A 13006-nucleotide genomic window follows, 5' to 3' on the forward strand; every position below is an offset into this window, starting at 1 on the left:
TATGGTTTTGATGCACGGGTGGGAACAATGTTGTATAAAGCAAAACACTTTTTATATCTATATAACAGGGTACGTAATTCTATTTAGAACAAAAATTACTGTTCTATGAAACAAATATTGAAAATTTGACTTTAAGAAATAATCTCAAATATGTATTTTGATGGCATATGTAATTAAATACTTATTTCTTAGTAGTTTATTTTTCACTCTTGGAGTAGGCAAATTCATATAGAAAGTGTCCGAAGTCCTTTGATAACGGTTACATAGTAACACCTCCAAATAAGGAAATCCGATATCACGGTTCATACATATTCGGGCATGCGTAGTCAGTGTGTAAACCGAGCTTGCAACAGCTGTAAAACTGGGACATGTGTTTTGGATATATTAACCTCAAATATCAGGCTGTATAATTGTAACAGGAAAATGATTTGAGTTTAATTCTTTAGACTGATAAATGTAGTATATGTTTACTAGGGTGTTATAGGCTGACATTTGCTTGACATATAAAAAAAATGCAGTTTTATAAACTGGTCATACCACGTCACGTGTTTCACAATGTTTCTGCCAGATTAATGAGGTATCAAATTGGTACTTAAATTACGTATTCTTTATCCAGAAATGATAATTTCATGATTCTTTGTTGCAGCATCATTGACAAAAGTATAACTGACACAGTGACACGCACGGGGATTGTAGGAATATGTGATATTGTACAGCATCGAAAAACAACAGCAACAACAACAACAAGTCAACAGATCAGAAATTGATATGCAGAGAAAATAAGGTACTGCAGTACACATATTTTGTCGTAGTTAGATATGATCTAGTAGGCGTATTTACTGATACAAAGTGATTGACTTTTTACTATACTGTACTTGATATAGACATTATCAATGTTTTAACTTAAGATCAGCATTCTACAATACAACTAGGCTAGCTCTTAAGCTTCCTATGTAACTCTATAGATAGTGAATTCACCAAAGTATTTTACATATATACATGTATACAAATATTTTACAAATAGCAACAGGTAGTAAAATCTACCTGAGTAGTTTACAGATATAAAAGTAGTTTAATAAACTAATTTAAATATGTACAAGATTGAACAAAATGCAGTATATACAGCTAACCATAATTGTTTAATCTAGCATTTCGCATAGCGAAGGCTTCATACACATACCGACTAAGATTTCTAAGGGTTTTATGGTTTTTTTGTTTCCATTAACATATTGAATTTATAAACACTAGGGTGTCTGTAAAAGTATGGTTTGATATAGAGTCTTCTCAATTGGTGATATGCCTCACAGATTAATACAAAATGAAATTCATCTTCAATGTCTATTTTATTACAGATTCTGCAATGGCGCTGTTGTCTGTCGTTTCTATTCTGAGAATATCTGTCAGTTTCAACACGAAGTTTATGAGATGCAAGCCTTAATCGCGCCAAAGCAACACAATATTTGCTGGGTAATACACTTAAATAACATTCAAATTCAAAAGATGTCTTAAAGTTCCTATACAGGTACAAAGAACCAGTATTATTAGAAACATCATTGTTCCAATTCTGTACAAAAGCATCATACACTCTCTGCTTAAAAATATTTGGAAACATTTTCAGGTTCGTGGAATATGGATTGTTCCATACATAAGAAAAACCAAAATTGTCTAGTAGCATTTTTATATCACTGGCCCAGTTTCTACCATTGACCCGACCAATCATATTATATAATTCTTTGTACAAGGTACTAATAATAATATTATTACAACTGATTATTTTACACCAAAACTTTATCATTCTTACATACCTATTTATGTAAAGGGGGTATCTGCCTAGCTCCCCATATACTGCCATATTACAGGTTGACTTTTTTACATGCATTAACTGCTTGCAGAATTTTAAATGAACTCTTTCTAACTCTTTAGATTTTGTAAGCCCCGACACTTCACACGAGTAACTCAAAGTTGACCCTACAAAGGCATCAAAAAGTTGGCACATGGTTTTTGGTTTCAGTTGGAATTGTTTAATCTTTGACATTAGTACATTCAGAGCTTTCAAACCTTTGCCAGCGTAGTACTCCTGATTTAGTGCAAAATTTCCAGTGTAATTAAAAACATTGCCGAGATAATTAAAATTATTGACTATTTCTAAGTCGATCCCCCCATAATTCCACATTTCGTCTTGCCTAGTGTTACCCCTTTTTCTGAAGACCATGACTTTAGTTTTCTCTGTGTTTACAGCTAATCCCCATTTATCACAGTATGTTTTCAACATATTTAAACTATTTTGCAGGTCCTGTGGAGTTTTGCCGAAGATTACCATGTCATCTGCAAACAACATCAGTATAAAGGTAATTTCATCTATAGACAAACCGCATGCATCTTCGTTTTGCAAAAATAACTCTAAATCATCAACAAATAAGGAAAATAGTACAGGTGACATAACTTCACCCTGTTTTAGACCAACAGCACATTCAAAAAATTCTGAATATGTTTTGCAACACTGTACACATGATTTAACTTTGTTGTACATATTTCTTATAATATTTAACATTTTACCTTTAATACCTAGTTTAGATAATTTGAACCATAAACCATTTAAATAGATACTGTCAAAGGCCTTTCTTAGATCAATAAAGGCACAGTAAAGGCGACCTTTCTCATTTAAGATTTTTTGCACCACAACATTTAATACAAAAATTGCATCTACTGTAGATCTACCGGTTCTAAAACCAAACTGATTATCACTTAAAATTTCATTACTTTCTATCCATGTGTTAATTCTTGCATTGAGTACACCTGTAAATATTTTTGCAAGGCAACTTATAAGAGTTATACCTCTGTAATTGTTTACATCATTGACATCATTTTTCTTAAATATTGGTACAATAATTCCTTCAGACCATTTATCCGGAAAATAACCGGAGTTCAAAACAACATTAAATAAATCAGCTAGATGCCCACCAATAATATCAAAGGACTCAATGAAATATTCATTTAACAAACAGTCGATACCACTTGCTTTGTTTCGGCTAAGACCCTTAATAACAGCTTTTATTGTAGTAAAGACCTTACCTTAGTCTATTCATAAAACAGAGCGGTAATTATAAACGCTTCCATACCACGTTCTTGTAACGTACACATGTTTCCTAATATCGTCGGTCAAGGTTAATTATTCATGTCTACTTTATGTACTTTAAAATCACTGCCTTTTACAGTTTATCATTAAATTCTATGTGTTTTAAATGACTACCAAATTTTTATTATTAAAGATGTTTTTCCAATCTGTTTTTTGTGCTTTCTGGTCAAAAGTTTGAATTTTATAACCGTGTTAATTTATGTATTTTATCTTTAAAAACGGATTAGCTATTTACGATCGCGCTGTATGAAATTTTAAAGGTAACTTTATGCAAAATCGGCCGTTTTTATATGATTTTGATTTTAATTTTGTCTATATTCTATAGGAAACTCTGTGGTACTCTAGCTATTAGTATTCTTTATCAGTACTGTAAATTTGGTAAAATAATAATAAGTAATAAGCACGCCACGTCGAATTCGCATGTACGTATGCCTATTTTTCGCGTTTTTTTAACGTATTTTCTTAATATAAAGATTACCTGTTTCTGATGCATACTTGTTTTACCTGTTGTGACCAAATATATTATCCTGTATCATATTGAAGCGTGAATGAGCAAAGGGAGAGAACTAGCTGAAAACTCAATAGTTTACTAGTTATGAGTTAACATTCTTGATTAATCGGGCGCCTATTCCGCGCATAAATATTCCGATAGCGAATAAAGGGAGAGAAATATTTGAAAACCAAATAGATACGGACCCATAATTTATCTTTCTTCCTTAAAATGGCCTACTGCGCATTTTACTGTACATATAGCCTTTTTTTATTCAGTTGTGTTGCATTTCAATGTATTTAAATAATCGCTAATGCTGCATAAGTATTTGAAGTTGTTGTTTTACAAATAAAGAAATTAGACTAATGTTATAACGACTCTACCGTAATGTTCAACGCAGTTCTCTTCCTTTACTTATAGGTAAAGATTTTACGATTTTTGTACTTTAACACGTAATTTTCCGTAGGGTCTGTTTACGTTTCTGTCAATGCTGTTTCAAAAAATGTAAAAGCCGTTTGTAAAAAAAAGGAATAGACGTTTATATATTTGTCAAAGTCGATTCGGTTTTGTACTTTAACACGTAATTTTCCGTAGGGTCCGTTTACGTTTTTGTCAATGCTGTTTAAAAAAATGTAAAAACCTGTTTTAAAAATGTTATATACGTTTAAATATTTGCCAGTGTGTGTGTGCGTGTGTGTGCGTGTGCGTGTGCGTGTTCGTGTGTGTGTGCGTGTGTGAAAAAAAAAAAGATAGAATAGTATAAAATTCGGTTGTTTTGAATCTTTAACTAATAACAATAGATTCAAACAAAATCAAGGAAAATTTCACGATTTTATTCAGTAAAAGTTGTCACACTATTTCAAATATTACAATAAGTTGGCAGGTCAATACTTGTTCACGGATTAAACGCGTAAGAAGGGCCGCGAAAACGGTACAAAACGTCGCAAAAAGTTGTAACCAGGAGCGAAAATGAAGGAATTTTACGTACACGTTACCCCTAAAGCAACAACTCAGGGACGTCCCAACACCCAAGTGGACTTTTCAGTAGCCTGCCCTTGGATAAAAACGTTACAAGGCGCGTGGGAAGGCGCGCTCGTGGAAATTGCCATGGAGTGTCAGTTTACCTCTCAACACGAACGTTTTTACCTCTGCGCCGACTTTGTGAATGAAACTTTTATCAACGAAAGCAAGTTCCAAACTCTCAGGAACGTCGAAGTTCACGGACAAACCTACGTGTGGGAAACCTATACAGACCCGAGATACGTACCCGTGTTGAGCGGGTTACCGGAATATTTACGTTTCTACTTCTTGGACGAACAGTGTAAACCCGCGACCTCGAATTCGGATAAATTACACTGCGTATTACGTTTTAGGAGAGCCTACCTTTAAACTAAATGGTGTACTCTTAACACTGTCTGTAACTGTGAAATGAAGTGATAAACATTCCAATGTACGAAAATGCACGGTGTACAGGACGGAACATTATTTAAATATTAAAATCGAATTATAAAATCATTTATAATGTTGTGTGTATACGAGAAATGAAAACACAATAAAAATAAATAAAACGAATTTGCTTTTTTGTCGTCTTTTATACGTATATGATTTAATATAAACGCAAACTTGAGGTTTTACCCGACCTCGACATCCCTGCGCCAATGCATATAAACCACTAAAACATCGACCTCGAAAAACAGCGAAGTTTAATCGCCCGAAAGGGTAATCGCATTACACAATTTTAGAAAAATTTACTGACAAATACGCGAAAATATAAGCAAATTTTGAAATATTTAACTCAAAAACTGTGACGACCGAGACGAAAATGATCACCCTCCCTATGGCATTTTACGTTTAAACTTACTGAAAATGAATTAGCTGGGACAAAAACTGAATCGGCGAATACAAATTTCGATCAATACGCGAAGTTGTAGTGGTCTTCCCTTAAATAACAAGGAAGTCCTTCTCCGACTGGAATAATAATAGCACACTTTCAGAGCTTTGATTTCGATTTATTAACATTTTTATAGTTATTTTAGGTACTTCCGGCGCTTTGATTTAGACTTATTACGATTTTAGATATTTAGGTACTTTCAGAGCTTTGATTTCGACTAATTACATATTTAGGTACTTTCGGCGCTTTGATTTCGACTTATTACATATTTAGGTACTTTCAGCGCTTTGATTTCGACTTATTTCATATTTAGGTATTTAGGTACTTTCAGCGCTTTGATTTTTACTTATTACATTTATTTAGGTATTTAAGTACTTTCGGCGCTTTGATTATGATACCTATACTTACATTTTTCTGGGCTATTTTCGCAAGACATTATCACACTTTCTTCTAATAGATGATAACTGTTGCTGTTATCTGGATCGCTTTCCAAAGTGCTGCTGGAACTAGACTGCTTCTCGGGGATTTCAAAAGACTGCGTGTCTTCTACGGAGTTGAGCGCACTGTCACTATTTTCTTAAAACGGGTTTAAAACGTTTTATAACAATTGCAATTCCATAAAGCGGAATTATATTTATTTTTCAATTAAAAATCTGGCCAAAAATACCAATGTTTATAAAAAAAAGTGTCGGGAAAATAACAGCTTTTAATCTTATAAAAATAACTTTCTAATTTGAGTGGGGTAGTTTTTTTTAAGAAAGTCAAACTATATGTCGGAGTTGCTTTCCTTTAACATTTAAAATCTTTACCTATAAGTAAAGGAAGAGAACTGCGTTGAACATTACGGTAGAGTCGTTATTACATTAGTCTAATTTCTTTATTTGTAAAACAACAACTTCAAATACTTATGCAGCATTAGCGATTATTTAAATACATTGAAATGCAACACAACCGAATAAAAAGGGCTATATATGTACAGTAAGGTGCGCAGTAGGCCATTTTAAGGAAGAAAGATAAATTATGGGTCCGTATCTATTTGGTTTTCAAATATTTCTCTCCCTTTATTCGTTATCGGAATATTTATGCGCGGAATAGGCGCCATATTAATCAAGAATATTAACTCATAACTAGTAAACTATTGAGCTTCTAGCTAGGTCTCTCCCTTTGCTCATTCTAGCTTCAATATGATACAGGATAATATATTTGGTCACAACAGGTAAAACAAGTATGCACCAGAAACAGGTAATCTTTATATTAAGAAAATACGTTCGAAAAACGCGAAAAATAGGCATACGTACATGCGAATTCGACGTGGCGTGCTTATTACTTATTATTATTTTACCAAATTTACAGTACTGATAAAGAATACTAATAGCTAGAGTACCACAGAGTTTCCTATAGAATATAGACAAAATTAAAATCAAAATCATATAAAAACGGCTGATTTTGCATAAAGTTACCTTTAAAATTTCATACAGCGCGATCGTAAATAGCTAATCCGTTTTTAAAGATAAAATACATAAATTAACACGGTTATAAAATTCAAACTTTTGACCAGAAAGCACAAAAAACAGATTGGAAAAACTTTAATAATAAAAATTTGGTAGTCATTTAAAACACATAGAATTTAATGATAAACTGTAAAAGGCAGTGATTTTAAAGTACATAAAGTATACATGAATAATCAACCTTGACCGACTATATTAGGAAACATGTGTACGTTACAAGAACGTGGTATGGAAGCGTTTATAATTATCGCTCTGTTTTATGAATAGACTAAGGTAATGTCTTTACTACAATAAACTAATTTCTTTACGTTTAGTTTATAATGCTATGTAGGTATAAGGTAATGGTAAAAGATGTTAAATAATACCTTTCAGGCAATGACAAGATTGTTTTTGCGGGTCTTGGAACTGATTATTTAAATAATCCCTTTCAATTTGGTCAATCCGTAGTAAGTCGGCTGAAGTATATTTGCTTTCTAGAAATTCTAATTGTATTTGATCCTGGGTGGTTAAGAAGCTATGATCGCAACTCATCTAAAGGAGACATAAATGCAAAAAATATAAGCAGGTTAGCATTCACAGCCAAAAATTACAGAAAGCGCGTTATTATTTTCAGGAATTAGGTCTTAGCAAGAAAAATAGCGTCATAAATACGTACTGATAAACGTAAATATAAGAATAAATAAGTTACGGAGCGGGTAAAGCTAAAATGAATTAAATTAACGAATGAACGGATAAATAATGGAATAAACTTGTTTGTTGTAATATAAATAAAAGGGTTTAGATCAGAGCAGTTTTATGCCTAAATGACCATTAAATTTCTAACTATCGGTTTGTTCAAAGGCGGATAACGGGTAATTAAATAGATGGATATTGTATTGCAGATCGGCTATGATTATTTTAATTTATTTATACAAGCATTGCAAGTTCTATCAATTATCAATAACAGGACAGTAATATGGCAACTATATGAGAAATTACGTACGGTAGTGCTACCCAAAGGTGATATATCAGATGGTGGGCACATACGGTTATTAATATATCTAGGAATTCCGCTTTCCTTACATTCCTTAGCAGCGTCCTAATATTTAATAGATCATTTATTGGGGATATTTAGTACCTATCAAAGATTTTACCCCGCTTTCTGTTATTGCTACTTCGAGATTATCTTATATATTATAAGAATAATAGTACAATGTACTTATTTTCATTTTTCTTTTCTTTCGGAAACGCTCTTTCGACGGAGAAGTTATTGTAAGCATTCAATATTAGTCACTACTAGTTACAATTAAAATTGGTATTTTATAAATTATAATACAGTATCTATATACTTATAAGAGATTAATTAGGCAATAGAGAAATTGAAAAGTAAGTTATTTAACTTAACACCCGGCTCTTGTGAATGTTCTGTCTTGTTCAGGTAAAGTTTATAAAGAGATTAATAGTAAAATTGTATAAAACGTAAAGTTATAATCTTAATTGTAAATATAATGTTCGTATCAATAACTTCAGCACGTTATGAAGCAAAAAAAAATAAAATTACCTTTTCAGATCGTGGAGGAAGATCAATCCACCCCTCGTTTAGAGGGGGGAGATGTAAGTAGTTGGCAATATTTTATTATCGTTTCAGCTTTATTCGCGTATAATTTAAAAATATATCCAGGAATATAGGGGCTTACTACCGATGTCTGTTACTTCATAAAGGAGTGACCCGAGAAGGTCTGACTTTAGTAATTACTGGTTACATTAACAGAGTTTTATCAATTTTACTGATATATCGAGATTGTAATTATTGGTCAGCGCTTTGATTATTGAATTTTCTATACCGTTAGGTCAAATATTTGATAGGAAAAAGGACGCCAGGCGGGAATCGGTAATTAGGTCGTAAATATCCGGTCGTTAGATTATAAAGAAAATTTAATGGGTTTACCGTTATCTAATAAGAACGGTCTTAGGAAATAATGAGTCAGTACCGCTAGATGACGTCGTGGTCGCGTAATGACCCCGGGCGAGTCATAACTTTGACCCGTTACGTAACCCCTAGGCTCCGCTGGCTCCGGCTCCAGGCTCCATCAACTCTCCCAAACGGCCTTAAGTATAGAATCTACGCGATGTGGTATAGTAAGACTATATCGAATTTTCTATACAGTTAGGGCAAATATTTGATAGGAAAAATGACGCTAGGCTGCAATCGATAATTAGGTCGTAAATATCCGGTCGTTAAATTGTAAAGAAAAAATTATGAGTTTACCGTTTTCTAATAAGAACGGTCTTAGGAAATAATGAGTCAGCCCCGTTATATGACTTGACGGTCGTGTAATGACCCCGGGCGAGTCATAACCTTGACCAATTACGTAACCCTTAGGATCCACTGATCCACCCGATCCACCGGCTCCAGGCTCCTTCAACTCTCCAGATCTGTGCAGTATATACTACTTTTACCTATCATACTATTTGATAATCAATGATATTGTTTGCATTCATGTAGAGTCTATTATTCAAAGACTAGATTCTAGTTTACCCATTGTTAGTGTTTGTTCTGGCAGGAAACGTGAAACGGTTCCCCTTTTCCCAAGGGTTCTCAGTCATCTCATCTGTCTGGTCCGGTTACAAGTGGTCAATATCTCCCAGTTGATTAACAGTGCGCACTTTGTCCTTGGGTCTGATTTTATAAAGAATGCAGCCATCGGATGTCCAGAAACTGTCTATTCTGTTGTCTTTCCTAGCCTGTTCTAGTTGTTGCACAAAAAAACTGCCTCTTTCTAGTCAAATCCTCTGTGACAAACACTTTAAATTCAGAAGATTTGTGATGTTTTAAGTTGGATTTGCTCATGAACACCCGCTGTTTAGTTTTCCAATACTTGAATTTGCATAAAACTTTCCAGCTGTAATGGTTAAGGAACACCTAAGGCGCCGATCCGTAAGCCAGATGAATGTCTTCCTTACATGGAAAAAATCAACACTTCGAGTGATGCTCACATCGATGAGGAGCAAGTGATTTGAACCACTCGGCAACGGAGCCCCCACCCCCTAAAATAGTTAATTAGTGAACAGAATCTGTGACATTCTAATTCAATGACGGAAATTAACACGGAAATTGTCCTTAAACCCATGACACTTTGGTCATAAATCCGTTACCAAGCATATGGGAAAATTAGACCCATCGTGAAAAACACCACAAAAGCCGATAACAAGATTGGCCAGGTAAATCTGCTGTCGAGACTGTTCGCTAGTTTTCGCCCTACTCAGTATTTCAGGCCGATGTATAACCCTTCTTCGCCAATGTAACGTTACATTAATACTTTTGATCATTTGGATTTAGGGATATTGTTAAGTCTAATTTTCAGTGATTGCAAAGATAGATTAGAAAATAGAAACCTAAATGGTAGTTGGTAGTTTAATCAGAATACCATTTATAACGGTATTCTCAACAAACACAATATCATAAAACCAAACAATGACTTTCCAAAAGTAATTTCTACTTTATTACAGATGGAAACCCGCTTTTGTAATACTTTCTTTGATGTTCATGATTATGAAATAAAGATTTTAAGCAGTTTTTTATGTAATCAAATAACTGCACATTTATTATTATGTCGTGAGCGGTGTACAACTAGCTTAGAGTCTTATTCCAACTCGAAGATCGAAATTCAACTTCATAACTTGTCGAGCCATCTCGAAAATCGTATTTTGAAAAGCTGAATTTCTGTATAATACTGAATCCGCGATCTGCTCAAGATTCAAAGATTAAAAATCGTGCAAGATCGGATATATCGAAATTCAAGTTTTTAAAAATCTAAATAAATTATTCCCGGTATTATATTTCAGAGCAATCGAATTTAAAACTGGTATTGAATGTGAAACTATCTTTTAAACAGCTAGATTTCGATCTTGCATTAATTTTATTTGCGAGCGAGCTCGACGTTTCGAAAATTTAGCACTGCACATTTTCAATCTGAATATCGAGCATGTATTGAATTAAGAGCCAATATTAATATCGCAATTTATTTATTTATTTTAATGCCGAATGACTAGAAATTCATGCCAGCTCAAAATATTTAGTTTAGTTTATACTAATTTTTTTTAGCTCGATTGTGATGAAAGCTTCAAGCTTATTGTAACCACCCTCGGGTCCGCTTCCTGGAAAAACCAGTACTGGTGTCATATGAGAAGTCATGGTCGTGACCCCTTTGGTGCTCGAACACACGACCCATGTGTTGAGCGGCAGACACATCCACTAGCCGACCGCTCCCCTCAAACTATTTGAATTTCGGTCATCCTGCTGTATCTAATTTAAATTCTAACTCGAAATTCGACGAATTCTTTTTATTTTAATTTCGATTTCCGAGTCTGTGCGAAATTCAATGTAAGCGAAATTCAACGCCATCCTTTCAAAATGTGAATTTTGATTTTCTACTTCTAACTTGCCCGAAATATGCCGCCTCAAATTTCAGCGTTTCTTTTTTAAATTTTGAACTTCGATCCTCAAGCTGTTTAAAATTTACTATTGGCTGTAAACAAATCATATTATGGAGCGTCCAATAATTTATAAATCCGTACAAGTGTGTTATTTAGCGGGTGAGAAGATATCAGTCTTTACCGTTAAGGAGCTTAAATTCCGTAAGAATTGACGGAAACATACTGTGAAATCATTAATATTCGTGGGGGACTAATTTTCGTGGATTTCGTGGTTGCGTCAATCCACGAAATTTAATCCCAACGAACAAGTAAAATTCCCATTCATTATATGTTCAAAAGTTGAAATCCACGAATTCATATCCCCACGAATTTGCCGTTTTGACCAAAACCACGAAATTTGATGCCCACGAAATTAAATGATTTTACAGTATGAGAATGTTTGAGTCTTTCCGATACGGAAAAAAACCTATATACTCATCTGCAAAATGCTTAAAAAAGACCATTTTCTTCTTACTTAGAAAACTGAAATTAGTATGAAACAATTGCTAAATGAATATAGATTACTAAGTCGTTTGCAAAGGTCTTTAAGCGCACATAAGAATCTATTTATTCTTTGTTAAACAGAAGAAATTTAAGCAAATTATCCATATTTTACTATGTTTCTATTTGTAGATAGACAGACATAAAGTATACGCAAAAATACCATTTTCTTTTAAATTCATTTTAAAAATAAAATATTCATAAGAAAGACAATGCATTGAATATTATCACTTCGTTTGCAAGCTAAAATACCTATAATACTTTTTCCATAAACTTAAATTAAGTAAAGGGCTCCTACTTTGCGCTATATAAAATATTTTCACTCGTGTGAAAAATCGATGGGTCTCATTTTCCCATATGGGCCGTCGGAAACAATTTCTTCGTGTGATCGATATCCATAAGCATGCGATGTGTTTCTAATGTCCTTGAGTGTATAGCCGGTCCCACTCTGTAACAAGCTATAACAAGAAAGGTATGCACACATCGCCACTCTCAACGACTGTTACACAGAACGTGTTTGCCCTACAATTGCACAAATATAACAACTGTATAGAGAAGATGTATAAACTTACATTTTGTTCTGTCCAAATACTTGAATGTCAACCAAGTTACCCGACCTGCATACGCCTAAATCTACTTTGTTTGAATTTGAGACATAATGAAAAATATATATGCAGTTCGTAATAAACCATGTGCTTTATGTATAGATAAAGAAATGTTGTTCGGCTGTGCCTCAAGAAAAGCAAGAAAACATTCCTATTTAAATTATACTTTTATATAGCTGTACACTGTGTGCCGCCTTTAATCTATCCACGGTAGTGTATAAAGAAATTAAATCCCATAGGTTGTTGTATTTTCTTCAGTTAAGAGTTCATGAGAAAACTCAGCAGAATAATAACTAAGTCCATATCATAATACATTTGGGGATTAAAGAATGCATACATGTTTTTGTTAAACAGTAAACTTTGATACAAGCCATTGAAAGAACAAAGGGCCAACACACACACAAACACCCACGTATACAC

At 33.6% G+C, this 13006-nt stretch overlaps 1 long non-coding RNA gene across 1 annotated transcript; it reads left to right on the top strand.

Annotated features, from left to right (window-relative positions):
* Positions 1-312: 312 nt before the first annotated feature.
* LOC128551357 (uncharacterized) lies at positions 313-3042 on the top strand. Its single transcript, XR_008368770.1, has 3 exons — positions 313-784; positions 1353-1467; positions 2291-3042. It is a non-coding gene; the product is annotated as an uncharacterized LOC128551357 (long non-coding RNA).
* The last annotated feature ends 9964 nt before the right edge of the window (positions 3043-13006 follow it).

Source organism: Mercenaria mercenaria, unplaced genomic scaffold (genome assembly GCF_021730395.1).
Source record: "Mercenaria mercenaria strain notata unplaced genomic scaffold, MADL_Memer_1 contig_1014, whole genome shotgun sequence".
NCBI classification, from domain to species: Eukaryota; Metazoa; Mollusca; class Bivalvia; order Venerida; family Veneridae; genus Mercenaria; species Mercenaria mercenaria.